Consider the following 20,392-nt stretch of genomic DNA (forward strand, 5'->3'; position numbering starts at 1 on the left):
TGTTCCTTTGCCAATGTAAAATTACTCCCTGCAGTCTTCTAGTCCCTTCTTCAATTTACTTTGAAGAGTCTCCAGCAATGGAGCTTTCACCTCTTCTACAGTAAGCTCTTCTGGTATCATAGAGATTCAGGTTCCAGGAAGGAATTCTTAGCTGTTATGCTAACATTTTCATAGATGCTAAACCCCATTACTTGTATTTCTATCACTTTCGCTATCATAGATCATTTACTTTTTTTATTGGCTCACATCCCATTGAAAAGCCATTTTTTCTCTGCATTTCACGGTTTTTACTTCCCATCTTTGTCCCACGTTGTTTTCTTCCCATGCCTCTTTCTTGTCATAGCTTGTTTTCCTTCTCCCCTTCCCCAGGTCCCCAGGTAAATCTCATTTTCTTTTTTTTTTTTTTTTTGCCCATAATCCTACTTTCATTAGTGTGATTTATCTTATTCTTCTGCTCTGAGTGCTGCTTCCAACTATCACTAATTTAGTATCATCTAATAATCTATTTTATGATTCTATCTGCAAATTTCATTAACAGACTGTTTGCCTTCCCTAGATCAATTCAACAACAATGAATTCAACCAGGTAGTATTTTCAATTTATTATTGTAAATTTCTACCCAGATGTTTTGATCAATTGAGAGAAAGTATAAGTACATGATTTCTGTTTCCCACACAGTGTTTGCTAATTCCATTCAGTTTACGAGACAGGTCAGCATAGCTGCTCCATCAAAAAATGCTCACAAGTAACCTACATAAAATGCTTATTTGTATGTATGAGCTTACATATATCTGATATCTTTATTTTGCATGTGTAAATAGGCAACTGCTTTTTGTTTAGTTGGTTGGGTTTTGTCTTGAATTTAGAAGCAGAAAGTACCACACATAGACTAATTATTTACCAGAGAGGGAGGACTGTAGGGGAATAGACAGGGATCGGCGACCGGAAGATTACCGGATGTGACGGAAAGATAGACTCCTCCCCATAGGAGTGGCAGGAACAGGAAGCGCAAGAGCTATATAAGCGTGTGACGCAGCTAAATAAACGGACACTTTGTACCCATCATATTGATGTCTGTGCATCATTGTCCCCAGGGTGGGTAGAGCCCTGTGTCCCAGAGATATGCAGCCCAAGATAAGTTCTCCCATAGAAGCGTACAGCAACAGAGGACATTTGTGAACATCCCTGAGTTTTCAGAAATAGTAGCTCGTTTTCATGGGTTTTTTTGGTTCCCAAGCTAGGCTGCTGCAAAAGAGTTTTAAATTTAAGCATGATACTGTAGTTCCTAACCTCAAAAGACATTCCTCTTCCTAACTACAAAACAATGACCACACTGACCACTTTTACTTAATTATTATAAGTCTTTCTCTTGTTAGTAAGAAAGAAGATGAGAAAAGTAACTTCACATTATGATTTGGGTTGTTGCAGCACATCACTTATATTTTGGGGTCTAAAGTCAATGTATTCAGGAGGGGAGCACTGGTATATGACCACCTCAGTCACAAACTGTGTGGAAAGCAACTATCAAAGCAGCAAGTGACTTGGATTAACGTTCAAAATGGACCCACAGTGTCCCTCCTTAACACACCTGAACAAAACAATATTATTTCGAATCTGCACTGACAGTTATAGGTTTCAGAAAAGCAAATAAGCAATTCTTATTTCCCGGGCATCAGTATTTCTCCGCATTCCCTACTGATGACATTTAGCAAGGAAGGAAGGCAAGTGAAAGAGAAGAGTCAACATCATATTGGATAAATCTAGTTGGATTTCATTGGATACATCCAGGCAGAGCCGGAGAGCATTGGCTTTCAATTCCAATGCAGTGTAAGAAAGATATTAATGAGCTATTTAACAGTTTCACGTCCTCACACACTGCTACTGAGCTCACTCCAAACAGCTCCTATAATAGCCTTAGCAGCTTCCCGTAAGCAAGGTTGCATGGCCTTTGAGGTGTCCTGTGGGAAGGACAGGGCCATCACAGTATGCAGGTCTTCTGTTGGTTTATTCATGCTGTTACCCCAATACTGATCACACAGAGATCCTTTGAAGTAGATAGTTTGCACAGCCCCTGACCTTTGTGGTTCCATTACTGACTACACACCTCCTTTTCTAATGGACTGTTCTTCTTTAGAAGAGTATCTAATACGCAGTTTGGTTAGCTGCTTACATTCCCTTCCTGAAAAGGTAGCAAGCCTCAAGGGTTTGTCTTGAATCTTTATCCTGCCTGGAAGTCCTGTAATCTAAATTAAACCTATTCCCACCTCTTCACCTTTCCCAGTCCCTGAATTGCTTTAAGCCTTATCCCTAGCCTGCAGAACTCTTAACTGCTTTCCCCATTCTTACAATCCCTTTCATCTTCACATCCCTTTCCCACTGCCTCCAGCCTCTATTTTAAGAAATTTCTCTCCCAAAGACAGAGAAAAAGGGGAAATTAAAACAGATGCTCAAGCAACTGTTATTTATACTTCCTTTATCCCCACACAAACCACCATGCAGAACCTCTAAACAGAATATGAATATCAAACAGCTTGAGTCTACTCAGAAATCTCTATCCTGTGACATTCTAACAGGTTCTGCACAGTAGGACTCAACACTGCTGTTGGTGTTTCTGCTCAGCATGGAGGAGCACTCCTGTCCCGCAGAGCATACACTCGAAATAGGTAGCAAAGAAAAAGAAGTAAATTATCCTCATTTTAAAGACAGGAGACTAAAGCACTGAGCCAGCTACGGGGAAAAAAAAATTATTTTATGCCTGAAATATAACAATCCCTCCATGAAAAACATCACAAGGCAAACATGATTCCTTACTCTTGTTTGCTGTCGTTCAATATTAGCTTTTAGTTTAATTTCTGGTAAAGACTTTTTAGATGTTGAAATGCAAAACTTTAAGCACTAAACTAAAGCACTGAGAGAACATGCACCAAACCAGCAACCGACAGTCGACCTCAAGCACTTAATGAGATTTATTTGAAAATATCCAGAGAGAAATACAAAAGCATGCATATGCTTTACAAAGTGAGGCAAGTGACCCCAAAAGATACTTTTTTATTACTGTTGTAGCCAATGAAGGTCTAGGGTCCACAATATATAAACATGTGGATCTTCAGCACTTTTATTTATTTTACAAGAAGATGTACATCAACTAGAAAGAGCTACAGGGGAGACTAAAGAAGGCAAAACCTTAATGACATGAACCCCACACCTTTAAGGATTCCACATCATTCTCTTTTAGTAAAACTGGGCTGATTTAGATTTAGATTGGTCTATTTATAAAATGACCTGTTGAAGGCAGGAATTGCCCCTAACTGTATGCATGCTCCCTGCCCAGCCTTGTTTAGGGTCTGTAGCAGACACTGTAATTCAAATAATCAAGAACTGATGGCTTGGCTGTGTGTTTAAGAGGATTATAGCAAAGCTCACTTGGGTTGCACTTCCTCTGGGATGTTTATTATTGCAAATATTACTGTCTTTCAGCTTAACCTCTCCCCCCCGCTTCCCCAGTTTTCATCTGGGACCTTTGCTTTCAGTTGGCTTGTTTTATGTTGTGCCTTTACCTTGGAATTCCAACTTATTGTTTTAGATGAATTCATACTGGTTTATTTTAATATCGTACCATGTGGGAGTCAAAATGGGGCATGAGGGCCTCTTAAGACCCAGAAAGGCAGCTGGCTCCACTTGAAGAAACAAGCAGCCACAGTGAGGGAGGTGAACCCATGAGACTCATTTTTTAACCAGAGTTTTAAATGGGTGTTTGTTTTCCACCTCAGGAGAAACAAAGAGAACTTCTAGGTGAGACAGAGAGGCAGCAGATGTGGTCCTGTTACCTTATAAAAAGGAGGAAAGGGAAGTGCTATTCTTTCATTTACCCCAAGATAAGAGGTCCATTATGAAATTCTACACCTGCGTCTCTGATACTTGCCATGGCTGGCAGGAGCTAGGACCAGCTGTACCAACGTGCCTTCATGTTTCAGAACGGCCATGCCTTGATTGACATACAGGTCAGTTGGATTTGGCAGTTTTCTGATTTGTTTTTTTCGTATTTCTTAAAGGAAGGAGCATTAAGGCACAAACACAGATGTCTTTCAAATATACCCAAGAAAAGGTTTTGTTATTGTTTTGCTTGGGTATACTAGGCTCAATATTTTGAACCTTGGCCATTTATTCCTTCCCTTAAATAAATATACTTCTGCCTTGAAAAGAGCAGGAGATGAAGTCAAGTTGTTGAAATGGTTCTCATTTCCATGCAGCGTATACAGTATGATAAGCAGTTAAAACTAAAAGTAATATTTGGTATTTGGTATGTCAACAACATCTCTTTCACTGCCAAATACTTCCAAGTCCAACACAATAAGAAAATTTAAATGGGTTCCAAGATGTAAATATCTTGGGACAAGGTCAAACAAGGTGGCAAATATTTGTATGTACTACAAAATTCTGGCTGATGAAAAACAAACAGGTGTGGATATTTATTTTTTTGTCAATGCAATAGTAAAGGGCATATGTGGAAATCCATCCTATACACAACTATTTCTAGCATTAAAAAAATCCATGCTTCTTTAACTGCTCTACCAAAGCTCCTTTTCTATTAATTCAATACCTACTGACTTCTCTTCTGATGTCTTGTCCACCTCCAGGAATGATGGAAGGCAAGGGTATATGCAGGCTTCCATTCCTCAGAGTCTGGGAAAGGTCTATGCCCCATTAAAATAAAAAATAGTAACACCGCCTATGATAGCAGGGTGAATACTGACATGCTTTAAGGGAAACTCTTGCGTATACCAACACCACAATGTGAGGGACGGTATTATGACCAAAAAAAAATCAAGCCTTCAGTTTTTTAAAAACAGAAAAAATTCTGTACCTAAGATATCTGTTGTGCAAGTGGTGGCATCCAACAAAGGGAAGTGGCCAACACCTGTTGTGTGATCTATGGTTCAAACAGCTACTCGGCAGAAAAAGCAAAACTCCAGAGTCATGGTCCATTGGTAAAACTACACCACAACAAATAGGATTCTTGCCTGAAGTAGGGAAAAGCTGAGCCACATAATCTTTTGAAGCACAGCAGCCTCTTCCTGATAAATGCTTAATTTATGACCGGGTGGACAAAATATTAAGGGAAGTGCTCCGATAGTGAAATTATAACGTTCAGTATACCTGCAGCCATAACCGCCTCCAACTATGATCCCATCAAGTCACACAAACTAAGCCAGGTTAGCTTAGGTCAGTGTTTGAATCAAACACCTCCAGAAGAGGGCAAGAGGTGCAGAAGTGTTATTGTGATTCAATTCAGAATTGAGATCGTGGCTTCAAATCAGACTACGTATTCACAGTAAGCTAACCATACCTGAGTTAGCTCTTCTTAAAGTATTCTTACTCAAGATACACAACATGGTAAACTTTATAAAATCATTATTAAAAATAAATGTTATTATCAAAGGCCGCAGAATCAGATTAGATTATTCAATTATTAGAGGACCTAATGTACCAGAAAAAAAAATTATTATTTTATGAGCTGCCAAATTGTGCTAACTATAGCTGCTGTGTTTACTCCCTTTCAGTTAGCCAACTCAAATGAGAATTATTAGAACGTTCAACATCAAGGTTTCACGCTAGATCAAACTCAAGTTAGAGTTAATATTCAGGTAGTAAATGGAGTCTGTTCTTCAATGACAACGGGCTTTCAGTAATGTATTTCAGTATTTAAACAGAATGCTAAACAAAGCAGTCAAAGATGTCATCTTTATTTTAAACGTCGCCAACACTTTATTGGTAAAAATTATACACTATATGTTTTGCTAAGCCTTTCAATCTGTATCAAGGCAGAGATGAAATAGCCCACTGATCAAGTTCTCTAGCACTGATTCAATGAAAGCCAAACCAAAGCTTAGGGGCAGCTTATGGCAACTGTTTCCTAATGCCTCTCAGATACTAACAGCCACATAGATCTCTGCTGCGACCAGAACTACCTGCCGGTATGCAGCTCCTCCCTGCTCCTGAGAGGTGGCAGCTGGTAACAGCCACTTGCGGCTGGTAAGAATACCTGCCAGCAGTAAAGGGAGGAGGCACACTGAAGCAGCTAGTTTTGACCCCTCCAAAAGGCAGCCCCAAAACTATCACTTCTCAGCTGAGACCAGAGGGCCCCCCTCTCACCTTTAGTAGGAGGGGGGAATGAGGGGTTCAGATAGGCAGCAATGCCACTAGCAGCTGCCTTCTCCGGAGCCTGTGCCTGGACAGAGGCATGGTGCAGAGTGGGTTAGCAAGCTCGTCTGGCCGTACCCATAGCTCAGGCTTAACACTAAATCATCTTTACTAATTGCCAAAGGATAACAAGGAGCGCCCTCAACTTGGATGGTCCAATGGAGGCAATTACATTTCGTTTTCTTGCAAGTTTAAACACAGCATAGGATCACTCATATCGGGAGAACCAGATTACAGGTAATTCTGATTTACCCTAGCCAGCTCATAAACCACATCAGACTACACCCCCATAGCAGGCAACAGAACTAGACCCAGCTAAGCTAGATGTGTCACACTTACTTGTTGTAGTAAAAACTGGCAATGCATTTCTCAGTAGAGAATGTGGTAAATATTGACAAGGTGTCCAAGACACATTTATGTTATAGAGTTTTATTTTAACATGAAAAAGAAACTGAGTTTCGTTTCTTCATTCTGTTACAGTACCACCTGGACCCTAAACTACTTCTGGATGGTCAAAATACAGCGTTCTTACTGCTGCTGCGTATTGCTAAATACAAACCAACAGTGCCTTTTATAATTAAGTCCATCAATAGCTACTCCCCTGCATTTACAGGTTGACAAACAAAAGTCTTGATACTACCCTCACACGAGAAAGTTTTTTGTCTTTTCCCAGACAGTCTGTCTACAGGCATGACCCTGCAGTAAGTGAAGTTGCAAGTACATCGGTCTGAAACTATGTAATGGCAGTTTCATCTAAAGTAGTATATTTTGCTTAGATTCAGTATTATTATTTCTAGTCAGAAGAGTACTCCTCTGCAGAGGACAGATAACTTTAATTTCGGTCAATACATGTGCAACATTTGAAATCAATATCTATAGAAGATATATTAAACTTCACTTGAAAAATGTGAGTAAATAGAGCCAATTATCAGATTAATTTTTTTTATATTCATGAAATAGGAATAGTCATTGTAAGGATAAACAATCCATTAAATGACTGACTGATCTGTCTAGTAGCTGGAAAGATTTAATCTTTAGAGCATGGGAAATCTATAATAGCTGCAAAGTCAACAGTGTTTGCTGACCACAGAAATTCATTATTTTTAGGGCAACAGCTTTTCTGCAAACTGAACAGCCTTCATACAAGCATCCCAGCTCACTTTATAAACAGAAATTAATCTGAGCTTGAGATGTTTATGATGTCCCTAAACTGTGTTCTAAAATGGGAGACGAAGTAACTGGCCACAAAAAACTAACGATCCCTAGTTCTGAAATGGCCAATGTATGGTGCTTGAATTTCTTGGTGGGTGAGTGGCACCCTCTAATTTTAGATTTTTAGTTTTGTTTTTTCTAGTGTTTTGTGGCAAAAATGTTGGGCTGGTGACAACAGTGCCGGTGACCGTAGCAGAGAGAGAACACAAGCCAGGAGCTACAGCTGTTGTTATTCACCCTCTCAATAATACAGTCCTAAATCCACCAGTCGGTACAGAAGCCTCTTTACAGCAGGACATTCCTCATTTCTCTACTTCAGTAGAGTTGCATTAAAAATATTTTTGACCAAAATCGGAGAGAAAGGAATGAGATTTTTCTTTTAGTTTCTATAAGTAATCAGCTGTCAAGTGCTACTGATCTACTGATACCGCTTCACCAAATGCAACTGAGCAGCACTTAGCCAGCATTATGAAACGTGGTTCTCGCAAAAGACACTTCATATATGCTCACAGCTTTAAATAGTTTTAGTGCTCTCTTCACCATAAAAGAGCTGCAATGCTGCTTGCTAGGGAAGCCTTTAAAGTGACTGAAGCATGAAGACTGGGCTCTTGCATCTAAATGAGTTATTCTGTTTCAGCAATATCAGCTAAATGTAACTAGTCTGTGAGCATGAGGACAAAGGGTGGGTAAGACAAGCTCTCCTCTTCTGTATAGTGCTAAACCTGACTCATTCTGGGAAAAGAGACATTATTTCCAATCGCACCTACCTGCACTAAGGACTCAAATTTGTGAGCTGCTGAGCAAGCACAGCACCCTCTGAGTCACCAAGCACAAAGGGTGCTTGGCACCCCAGAAAATCAAGACCTAGCCTGCTTTTAACAAGTGCAAAAGTACTTGCGGTTACTATTGGTTTTACTGGGAGCATCCTAGAGAAATCATGAAAGCATGGGTAAAAACATAGGAAAGGGCATACCCTGTCCCTCCGCAGAAGCACCTAAATATGCAGCATGCACTCACACTTCAGTCATGGCCTGACTTTCACAGACACTAAGAAAATGCTTACAGCCCAAATCTGCAATACTGAACTAAGGTCTCCAAAGATCACAGATATTTCATACTGAATTCCAGCGTCAGTGACCACGTTTGAAAGATTGGGTCTTTTAAATTCACCGCTACGATTATAACAACATCCCATAAAGAACATTTTATTTCAATTTACTTTAAACAATTCTCTCCGGAAGCCTCCTCTGCCAATCCCACAAAGAACCCTATGACTGGTTGCTAGAAACAGTCACAGGAATAAGTGGTTAATATCCTGAGGGAGCGAGTGTGTGTTGCCAGCTTCCAAAGCGGTCATCTTGACGTCGCGCCTACATTTACGCACTATCACAGGTGAATTAAGAAGAGAGTTGGAAATAAATATATTCATAAAAAGAGAGAAAAATTGGAGAAAGCTGATCACTGCTTGTCACTTTGGGCTGGACTGAACAAGACAAGGCTCAGGTTGCAGGTAGTTACATATACAATGGGCTCCTCCTGATTTTACTAATTTCTTGCAATGGCTTTATAAATACTTTATATTTTGTGAAGTCCCAACATACCAAAAGGTACATTTTTCCTGAAGTAACAGCTTTATGTGTAAAAACGGTCCACCACCAACTTGAGTTCTGGCTACATGATCCTCATATGCAAAACTTTGTCAGTCAAAACATTAAAAAGGAATACTTGGAGATCCTGCTGCACTAGAACTGCCTGCCTTCATAGCTGGAAAGCAGATAAAACTGATGAGACCCATTCATTCCGCTCTTACATGCGAGGGGGAAGAAAAACATGGCCAGAAAAAGTCACTCCACAGAAGCCCCCAAAATTCCAACACTAAAAGCATATAACAAATGCCTTGAAAGGAAAATGGAATACGAGCTCCTTACTCCCTCACCACAGAGGTAATTGAACATATCATGTGAAAACAGGCACTGTAATAGCCATTATTAACTCTGTATTTTAAAACCTGTGAAAAATAACAAGACAGCCTTATTCTATTTATGTCAAAGACAAATGTTTGAGCTAGTTCATATTGTTTGACCCACTCTGACACGCATATATTGATACAGATCATAGCAAAAGCAGTATTAGGCATGTCTGTATTACAGCTCCCTTCTTGCTGCTTATAACCCTCTTTGATGCAGCCAGTTTTCTCTTTGTAAAAAGCATTACACAATTAGAACAGACCTGTTTTATACAGAATTCGATCAAGATGGCACTTTCCCATGAATTCTAAGGAGCATCATATTTTCTTTGTCAGCCATGACTGCATAAATACCAAAAATGCCAGAAGTATCATCAAGCAAAACATACCCCTGGAGCACAATGGTGTGTCTGTGTATAAATTGTAGACATGCTTCAAATGCAAGTTTTTATAAGAATCAGGGCTTGATAAATTCCAGCTTGTACTTTTTTTAGCTATGTTGAGGACAAACCATTGAAGGGTCCCAGTGGTGCTGGTGGTGGCCAGTACAAACAACACGCAACACTGAACTCTGGTAGCTGGTTTGGTTCTCAGCAGTGCAAAACTCCCAGTGTTGGCTCTGCTCTGTGGGGACACACAGGGCTGCAACAGCTGCCTCAGACCTTGCTCGCCCCTCATTCTGGCTCCAGCGGTATCTCTGCCCCAGTCCATCTCCACATACCGATTTTTGTTTACAGTCACTGTAGAAAGAGAATTGCCTTATAAGCCAAAGCTCTGTAATATTTGGACTAATGTGGTCCTGGGAATAACTGGGGTATACGTGAAAGAAAAGCTTCATACAATAAATTTGTTCCGTGCTCCATATACCAGCTTCTTACCCTTACTGATGTCAGGTGCTTTACAGTGCAACAGCTATGGCAAATAATCTGTGTGCTGTCATTCACTGGGCTATGATGTTTTAAGATAACACACTCATAAATGCATTCTAATACCTTCCTGCAGCTGTTTTGGCTGTGGGTGATAGTATGATTTTAATACCATCCATAACGTGGGAGACCCACACAGGTTCAGTTTTTTGTGACCTACTGTGAACCATACAGCTGAGCCCTGGTAACTGACCACGTGCGCGCCCTCTGAAAATGTGAACTAACATGAATTGTCTTCTACTATGTTCATTTTTTGAGAAACTACCTGGAACCTAATGCACACCAACATGGTTTACCTTGCAGTTGTTAGCAGGACACACAAAGCTTCTGCTGTTTAGCTGGCACATAGCAGTTGGTGGAGATGAGAGATCTTGGGGTCAGTCATGGACTATAACTTTTCTCCGTAAATGTACTTGTTTGCTTAACATTATCAGATCACTACCTCGATACATTTTATTCCATTATTTAATTTGAAATAAATCTCCCTTTTTAAACAACAAATAGATTGTTAAGTGTAAGTTCTAGAGGTTGTTTAGCTTTCAAGAAATGCTCCCTCTCAACTCCAGAAAGTCTGTGGCGGAGGACCAAACACACCTAAAAGACCTAATGAAGGCCTTCCTTTGGGAACAGAGTTGAAATAACAGTCATTTCTATCCAGAGAAATACAAGTATTGGGATTCAGCTCTCTCAGCAGACACACCCCTTGGTACCGAGTTCATGAGTTGGCCTTTAATGTCTGTATTTATCTTCAGAACCCTGAGTGACTCCTTTCCTAGAGACTGACAGGCTGCAGGCTCACAAAGCAAAACTGCCAGTGAGAACTTCAACAACTTTTGCCAAACAAATCTCTCATCTACTATATACTACTCCTGGCTTCCTCTTGCTGGACTGCTCCGCAGGCAGAGTCTTCCAGCCAACAGAGTGATTCCTTCCCGTTGCTTCATCGTGATCAATGCTGCCATATAGAGTATGTCGGTTACAGCTACATTGATTACCGTGATAAAAAGATTCACCTCTTTACTCAAGCTTGCTAATGAGTCCAAGCAAGGTTTTAGAGCAATAAATGCCATTTTTAATGACTAAAAAAAATTTGGTTTTTCTCCCTGCTCTCTCTATTTCTATAAATGCCAAATAACCAGCACTTTACACAAGATCTCAAGCTGAAGGAGAAGAGGAAGAGTGCAAGAAAGCTAATGTGAAAGGGCTGTAGTATTACTCTTGCTAGTGACTACTTAATGCAATGTATAGCATAGCATCAAGGCCAGAGCCTGCCAGAATTTAAATGCTAAATAGCGATAGCACATCTATGTGAATAAAATTGTAACACAGAAGTTGCAATTCAGCCAGGGTCTTTTGGAAGGCTGGATGAAGGTTTTTGCTATGGGCAGCTCTATAATTAACATCTAGCTTCTGATTTGTTTTCTCCCTGATTCATTGAACCACTGACTTAGAAACAGGGATTAATTTAATCTTAGAACCCCACTTTTTTTACAAAATCTTTACATTTCAGTCAGTCAGGTTTGAGTGCAGTGTTGCTGCAAATCATTTAGGATTTCTGTATAGGTTCAGCTTCACTCCATGGAAAAAGAGAAAAACAGTTTGAATAGCGGTTTTTTTCCCCTGTATGGCTGGTACATTCTCAGCTATTTATGGAGAAATTTCAGAGCTGCACTATCAATATTTTGATGATGTGCTCATATAAGATGTTCCTTCCCTTGACTATGACAAGCATTGTGCCACAGAGTACAGTATTAGGAAGAAAAAAAAAATGAGAGACAGCAAAATCTGTTCGCTTGTTTTGCTATTTAAATAAAAGTGTTTTTCCTAACTGTATCCCAGAAGGAAAGCAGCCCCCCAGTCAAACAAATACACATGAAGTCACAGTTCTCTAGGAAAAAATACCTTTTGCTCTTGAAGAAACATACCAAGTACAAAGCTTTTGACTGTTAAGCTGCCTAGTCACTGACCATCCAATTTTTAAAACGCTGACTTCTGAGACGAGGGCTTATAAGTTTTTTGACTGCTTTTGGACCTGCACTTAGACTTTTCTGAATCCATCACCTTATTTACACTGGCATATTGGCCTTTCACCTGCCTCCACAATTTTCTTTCTCAGCTATGAGGGGCAGTTTACAAGAATATAATATGCCGAGTTATCTCTATTTCACAAACCATTTAGACAGAAAAAAGCATTATATACACCTTGTAGGTAAGAAACCTGTGGCAGAGGTTAAGGACAAACTTTTCAAAGCACGCTCTCCTAGATCTGAGATTCCAGCAGAAGAGAGCTGACCTGCTGTCCAGCGCATACGAATGAGTAATGCCTGTAGTTGAAATTACAAGTGCTCTGACACCTCAGGTTGGGTTCACAAAAACACAGAGCTGCAAAATGAGAGGTTACTTACGACCTGTTTCTCTCACAGGCTTAAGAAGGTTGCTCAGACACAAGTCAAGAATGGAAACCAGAACATCAGATGTTCATTTCTGGTTTTACACCAAACCACCAGGACAACAAAGACAGACAGCATCCACAGAAACGCCCACAGCAGGATGTAAAACTTATGTAAAGAATCCGTTTCAGTTCCTCTGCAAGCTGCTGCATACAGGCAAGGTGAGGCACACACAGCTATGCTGCTTCCTCCTGCGCTGTTGGGTGACACCACCCGGCAGAAGAGGTGGCAACGCTAGGCAAGACCCCTGAGGGTGGCTTTAACTTGTGCTAAGACCAAGCAAGCCCTTTTGCCAGACCAAAGGTTTTTAGAGTATGTGATTGCAGCTACCTTCTGACTCGTTCCTGAGTGGCATGTAACTTCATAACTGAAAACCATAACCCCACCCTCTTTTTTTTTTTTTTTTTTTTTTGGTCATTTTAAGCAAAACCCATGTTGCAATAAAAAATGCACATCTTCCTCTCCCATCCCTCTGCCTCTGCTCCGCCGCAGGGGGTAACTGAACAGAGAAGGCAAGTAACAGGGTTACAAGTTTTCTCCTTTGCTTTGCAAAGCTTAAAATCCTTCAGAAATTCCCTGATTTCATTTTTCTCCCCCTTTCTAGCCATGCGCTATTTACATGCCAGATGGGTTTTCCCCAAGCTCTCACACCACTAAGAAAACTGCAGCATTTTTTGTTAATTTATCACCGTATTAAAATATAAGAAGTGAACCATACACAGATAAAATGAATTATAGGTATACCTCCCATACACTCTGTACATCATGCTAAGCAAAAGCTGTGTTGTGTTAACTGTCAAGCTGAGAAATAGCTGACATTTGTTATTTTAATTAATAGTTTACTTTGCTGAAATAAGCTTCTATGAGAAGCTATGACTTTTATTAAATCTTCACTACAGCATTATTTTCACAGATCAGGAGGCAAAAACTAATTTCAAAACCGCTTTGCCCTACAAGGTCACTGCCAACAGCTTGAATGCACATGTCAAGGAGACATCTGCTTCAGAGATACCAAATCTATGTTAAATATAAAGTATTTAAAAAATTTAAGATACTTTTCATTTCAAAAATAAGATTATTCAGTAATTATGCAGCTTTTAACCGGTGTTTAGTAGTAAAGATTTTTATCCCCTGTGATTTTTTTAATATTTCATAACTGCCACCCTGAATTCTCAGACCTCAGTATTTGCTTTAGAAATCGCAGTAAAGCATACCCATGGATGAATTCAGACAGAAAAGCTGTCTGTCAATGATATAAATCATTATACAATTACACAGTGAGTTTATACATTCTCTTTGCCCAAATATTTTGAGGTCATTTATGAAACCAGAGAATTTCTCATTTCTCTTTTCTATGAAAAGAACAATCTTTTTCTCAGCTAAGGAAATTTATTCCATTTCCAACCAATGCAAGGATGCTTGGCAAAAGAGAAAACTCCTTGGTCCACTGACCCAGTGATTCTCTGGATGCAGTTCTTAAGTCAGCGGTTTCACAGGCTGTACTGTCCCTGATTCCAAAACAGCTTCGTGTATAAAGAAGATACAATGTTCTGGAGAGTCAGACCTTTTCTTCTGGTTCTTGATCCACTTAAAGACCCTAAAGCAGGATACTGTTAAAAAAAAAAAGGCATTTTTTTTTTAATCAGTGTATGAAGATCAATACAACAATTGATTTCTATGAATTACATTTCACTTAACTTTATTTTATTGAGGTCTACCCTTACAATGAATAAAACTCGTGCTCTCAGAATTGATTTGTTGCTTCATATTAATGGAAAGATTCCCATTGACTTCAAGCTCTCAGTGCTAGAAATAACAAGCCTGAATGTTTATGACTATGTGGTGTAACTGGAGGCAGGTAATATCTTGTTCTGCCTCCACTCTGAAGTGATTAAAAGTTCCATTGTCAAGATTAAAATAGACCCGGGATTTTTTTTATTTCTTGGAATATACATATTATGCTTTGAATTACAGAAGATGGAAAGTTCTGCTCATCTACTCGGATATTTTTGCTTTCTTTTTTGAAGAAAGGAGGATATTTTTTGCTGCTCAAAAGCATAGTAGTAAAACTGTTATGGCCAACTTTGGTCTTAAGGATCAAAGAGCGGCACAGGTTATGGAAAGAAAATAATTTTTATACCAATACTGGGAAAATGGACAGGGATTTGGGCTAGAAGCCTTAAAAGGCTAAAAGTCTTTCATCAGGGCATATGCATTAAAGAAAGAAATATACATTTGCTTGAATATAGATTCCCTTACAGGCATATGCGAAGGATTGTTGCTTTCATCCTTTCCCTCAGGGGCAACAAATTCTGCTAATCCTGTGTGTTCTCACCTCCCGTGGTCCTCAGGATCCCATCACGGACCCAGTGGGACCACTCAGCAGCTGTCGGCAGCCAGGCCTGGGACATCTTGTACGGCTGTGTTTACACTTTCTTTGCTTATACCTGTCTCTCTATTCACTTTCCATAAAAACAATTTTCAAACTCCTCTAAGTAACAAAACGCTTCGTTTCATAATGCACCTTTCAGTAAATAGATTTTTGCAGCAGGTATTTACCTGATCCCCATTTCTGGGGAATTCTGGGTTTAAGGAGCAAGCCAGATGTTGCAAATTGCATGGCTGACCTGTAACTGCGCGGCTCCACGCAGCTTCTGCAGCATCCCTGTTGCACACATTCATGGATGAACTGCGCTGGTGACAGGCCTGATTTTGTTTCTGCAGGAGTCAGCTGTACTGTCCCGCCTCAGGCCTGAACCGGCTGCGGCTGAATTGAGTATTTGCTGAGCCCGAGGCCGTAACCTGCTGCTGCTGCCTTCATCTTTTATTTGATAACTGCCTGATGCCACCTGTCTACCCCACGTGATACAGCAATTGGGACCAGATCGTCTCCACCACACAGAAAGCTGGAAATAAACGTCCCTCCCGGTGTGTTTAAAACTCCACGGATACGACAGGAAGATACGTTCTCGTGGAACTGAAGGAGCACAAAAACACTCCCATCACAGCTCAAATGGAAAAACTTTTAATTCAACTGTCTCTGGAAAGGTAGAGAGATCAGGTTTGCAGCATATTAGGAAAGAGTCAAACAGCTAAGTTACTGCACCCCACAGACAGTCGAGCCACGGCATTTCCTTTCTGACAGAGCTGCGTGACAATTTTATAATTCCTCATTATAACCTTATTTATAAAATGTTGTAGTTCTTGCGTGGCAGCAATGCAAAGACAGATCTTTAGAAGAAAGCAGGATCAAGACTAAAGACTTGCTGAACCCCAGGAAACCATCTGTACTGACCGCATCTCCACAAAAGTGCGATGCGCCAAAGGAAGCTTGCAACCCTGCTAAACTGGCCAGCTCAAAGAGTTTGAAGGAACAGGAGTGTAATTCATTTCTCTAAGTAGTTCTTATAATCTACATTCTACTGTTTTCCACAACACCACTTATTATAATCTAAATTATTGCAAAAACATGGGGTTTTTTACATGCATAAGTCAGTATTCTTTTATATTAACAACATGAAATGATGTTTTATTTAAACTTCAACATTAAAGTATTATCACAACTTCCACACAAACACTACGATGTTGTCTATATTTATATATAGTATTAAAAACTAAAAATAGAAACGATAATGGAAAATATAAAGATAAAATGAAAATTTCAGATCTAAAACTACAGATCTAAACTTAGAATCTGGGGTGGAGTTTAAATAAATAAAAGGCATAAAGGGAGTTTATAAGGCACGGAAACACTTACAGTCTTTTATTTTTAAAAGTCTAAATGAACAGTCTTTTATTTTTATTTGGCCAGAGAACTACAGTATATCTATTTATTTCCTATTAACATCTGCCAACAGAAAAATTAGATGATATGGAGAATTTTTATAAGGCATGTAAAGATGTGTATTGAAGTTGTGCCATTTGGTAACTTTTGGAAATCCATTTTCAGTTCCTGGCGATTTATGAAAATTCAAACTATACACCATTGCTTAGCGATAATCCCGAATACTGGGAAACAAGTATTACAAACCAGTGCTAAAGGAAAAGACAAGTCTAATAGCAAACAATTCTGGCATTTGCTTTTAACTGAATATTTTGTATAACTGCTGTGTACTTTCCAACAGGATAAAAGGCGATATACAACATATAACCTTTTGAATATAGCAAGACAGTCGCCTTTTAAGCTTTTCTAAGAGGTAACAGAGTGGTAACTAGCGCACCTATAGATACAAAGTAGACACAAGATAACATTCAGACTGAATGCAGGGAAACAAGCGGCACTCAAATGGTTAATCTCATGTATTTTTAAAGAAAAAATATTTACTGGTTTCGTTTTCTCCAGTTCTGCCATCAATAATGCAATTCTGCTTTGTTTACATATTCCTTACAAGTCACCAGGGCTTTATTCTCCTTCCCATCTCCTCTCCACCCTACATTTCTAAACTCATTTGTTTTGAAAAATACTCCATAATATTAGGACCTTTTATGGCTGAGAATTATTAGGATGAAATGTAACAGATATTAAACATGGGGAAGTTGTTAAAAATGTGCTAACGCAAGTGAAATCCAAAAAAACTAAGGTGTGTGAGAAGCATATAAAATTTCTTTACGCATGTCCTTCAAAAAAAGTTTAATACATAGTCAGGTCACATTATTGCACATCAAATTCTCTAGGTCTCTAGCTGCCAGTAGCAATTATCTGTAAGAGAACATATTTTCCCTCGTGACTAGCTATCGGGAATTTTTGAGTATACCTAAGCATAGCCTTGAGCAAAACTCCTACGGGGCATATTTGGAATAGAGTATTTCATTTGGATGAAATACTACGGTTTCCGCGCAACATGTCTGTCTATATATTTATACATCTGTTTCAACATATTGATCTGTTTATCTGTTTGCTTTAATTACATGAAATAGTTGTATTAAAATGTAAATAGTTCTGAATCTATATATTTCTGTGCAGAGTTTTAAGCACAGTTTCCTGGTTCCTGAGGCTGCCGCCTACAGCAACGCATCCCGTACCGATGCCTCCCCCCCGCCGCCCCAGCCCCGCAGCGCTGCTGGGGGTGCACCCCGAGGCTTGGTTCTGGGGCTGCGTCACTGCACCCCTCACCCGGTACAGACACCCCTCGCTCTGTAGCACCTCATGGTAATGGGACATGCTGGTGCTTGTTACGGCATGACTGACGATCATACGTGCAACCGGGGTGGAGAAAAGGCCAAAACCCCAAAAAGGGTGGAGTCTTTAAGGAAAAGGAACAAATTCCATCACTGCAGAGGGAATATAAAATCCTATAATTGATCATATTTAAAAATGCATGAGGCAATCAGCTTGCTAGAGGACTTCAAACTGTGCCTGCTGTGCTGGTTTACAAACCTCTGCATGCTACAGGGTCAAGTTTGCCACCACACGTTTTCAGAGAAGTTTCTAGTTTCACAGTGCTCTAGATGGAAGGGTATTTGTCAGTTTTCTAGGAACATGGTGCCTATAAAAAGGACAGGAAAAGAAAATTGTGTAGCTGGATGGTAACGCTCCCACAGCATACAAGAACCACTGGACTCTGCTAACAAGAAACACAATGCAAACGTGTAGTAAAGCTGCTAATGAATGAGATGAATTTAATTTCTGTCTGGTGAACACAGGTGCAACCACCTGCTTTCAAATGAGATTATGTTGGTTTCATTTTGATGTGGACTGGGTCTCAACTGCACATTAACTACAAGAACGATTGCTTGGTCTCATACTACACCATCCGAAGTCTACAATAATCTTTCCACTCATTTTAGAGGCAGCCAGATCAAATCCTTTACAATTATGCATTATGCACGGATATTTATTGTGTGGCCACATTTAAATGTATGACCATATAGCTGTAAACATGAAGATATTATTTTTCAGACACAGAGAGAGCAAACTTTACCAGGATGTTAGTGATTTTTTTAAAAAACATTTCTAACAGCAATATACAAACACTAATTTTCATCAACACAGTAGTTTGAATAAATGCAAGAGCAAGCAGAGCAAAGGCTTTGATAGCTTTTATATGCACTTCTGTTACTGCAAAAGAAAACAGCATTATAGCTTTGACAAATGAAATATTCTGTGAGTCTTTATAGCCCTGGTAGGACAAGAGTTGATACTTCTTAGCTTTCAAATGACCATGAAATATATGAAAAAGCAAAAAAGCATAAATTCTAATCTCTCCTCTTAATAATACATTCACAGTCTTAAATGGTGTTCTTTCTTCCTGGATTTTTCCAAATCTATCCTATTTATCTGATTGGATTTCTGTCCCATCTTTCTACATATTACAGCTAATTAGTACCCCCTGATGAGAAACAGTCCACCGATGGAAAAAGCAGTTGGATAAGATCTACATTAACAAATGTAGTTCATTTAATATCATTTGTACTGCTGCATTATTAATAATACATAATTACCCTGTGCAGGCTGCAAGGGGGAAGAATAAAATCATTCATTAATTTCTTGGCCTTTACAAAAGGAGTACTATATTTGCAAGGGGAAAAAAAAAAGTATTGGACTTACAGACCACCATTCATCAGTTTCGCATGTCGCACTGAAATATTAACTTTTTTGTGGGAAAGTACTGCTATATTTAAATGAGATCCTTGCACTGCCCAGAATATGGTGTGCCATACCTCCACTGGAACCCTAAGCTGTTATTCTGAAAGCGCTGAACAAAGAAGCTTGACAGCTGACTATCTGAAAGTTGAGATTTCCAGACAGCTACCAAGGGAGGTTATCAATGCACACAAATTCCAGGCCAAAAAACCATACAGAATTTCCCATTACCTACACTGGGCTATATTTGTTGTGCAACCTATTACTAATCTAATAACCTCTTTTATATTTTTTAATTTACACGTATAAATTTCTCCAGACTTTGCCTACTGCAGGAAGCAAATACAGCCCCGCCTCACTTTTGTCCCCCCTCTTGACTCCAAATCAGCACAAAAATATTTTACACCAGGTACAGAACGGTGTGAGAGCCTGCTAAACTGCAGGCTAAAAGTACCTTTTAGGATATAGGATAAATTCATCCAAGCATGAGTCAAAATCTGTTGTTCTTGCTGTAATAACAGCCTCTGTGTTGCCATGCATGTTTTGCCTGTAGAACTGATATTTTTGATTTTTTGACCCTTGCTGTAACGTTACCAGACATACTGAGCTATTCCGCATCACGACCCTTTCTAGAACCCCCATGTTTGTTCTTTAAAAAGAAAGAGAGAGAGCGCACACGCGCACGCTAAAACCCAGAACTGTGTTTCTATATTTTCCGTGGAAGCAAGTGTGGTTGCCCACTAACGCTGTCAGTAATACACATGCCTGCAGCATTTATTAGAGAAGGAAGGTTCACATCTCTAAAGCACTGTCCCTTTGAGGAGAAGTGGGAGACATGGGGCAGGGGCACCCGAGGCATCTTAGTCTCTTTTCAAGAAGATTTTGGATCACAGTCTGACTTGGACTAGAAATGCTTATCTCAGCTGATAAACTACCTCAGACATTTTGGGGAGTATTCCTAGTACTTTCTACATACTTCCTACAATAGACTGTGATTTAAAGACGCAATTCAGCTGTGTCAAAGTCATCTTCAGTGGGATACCATGCTCATATT

This window comes from Phalacrocorax carbo, chromosome 6 (assembly GCF_963921805.1).
Source record: "Phalacrocorax carbo chromosome 6, bPhaCar2.1, whole genome shotgun sequence".
NCBI lineage: Eukaryota > Metazoa > Chordata > Aves > Suliformes > Phalacrocoracidae > Phalacrocorax > Phalacrocorax carbo.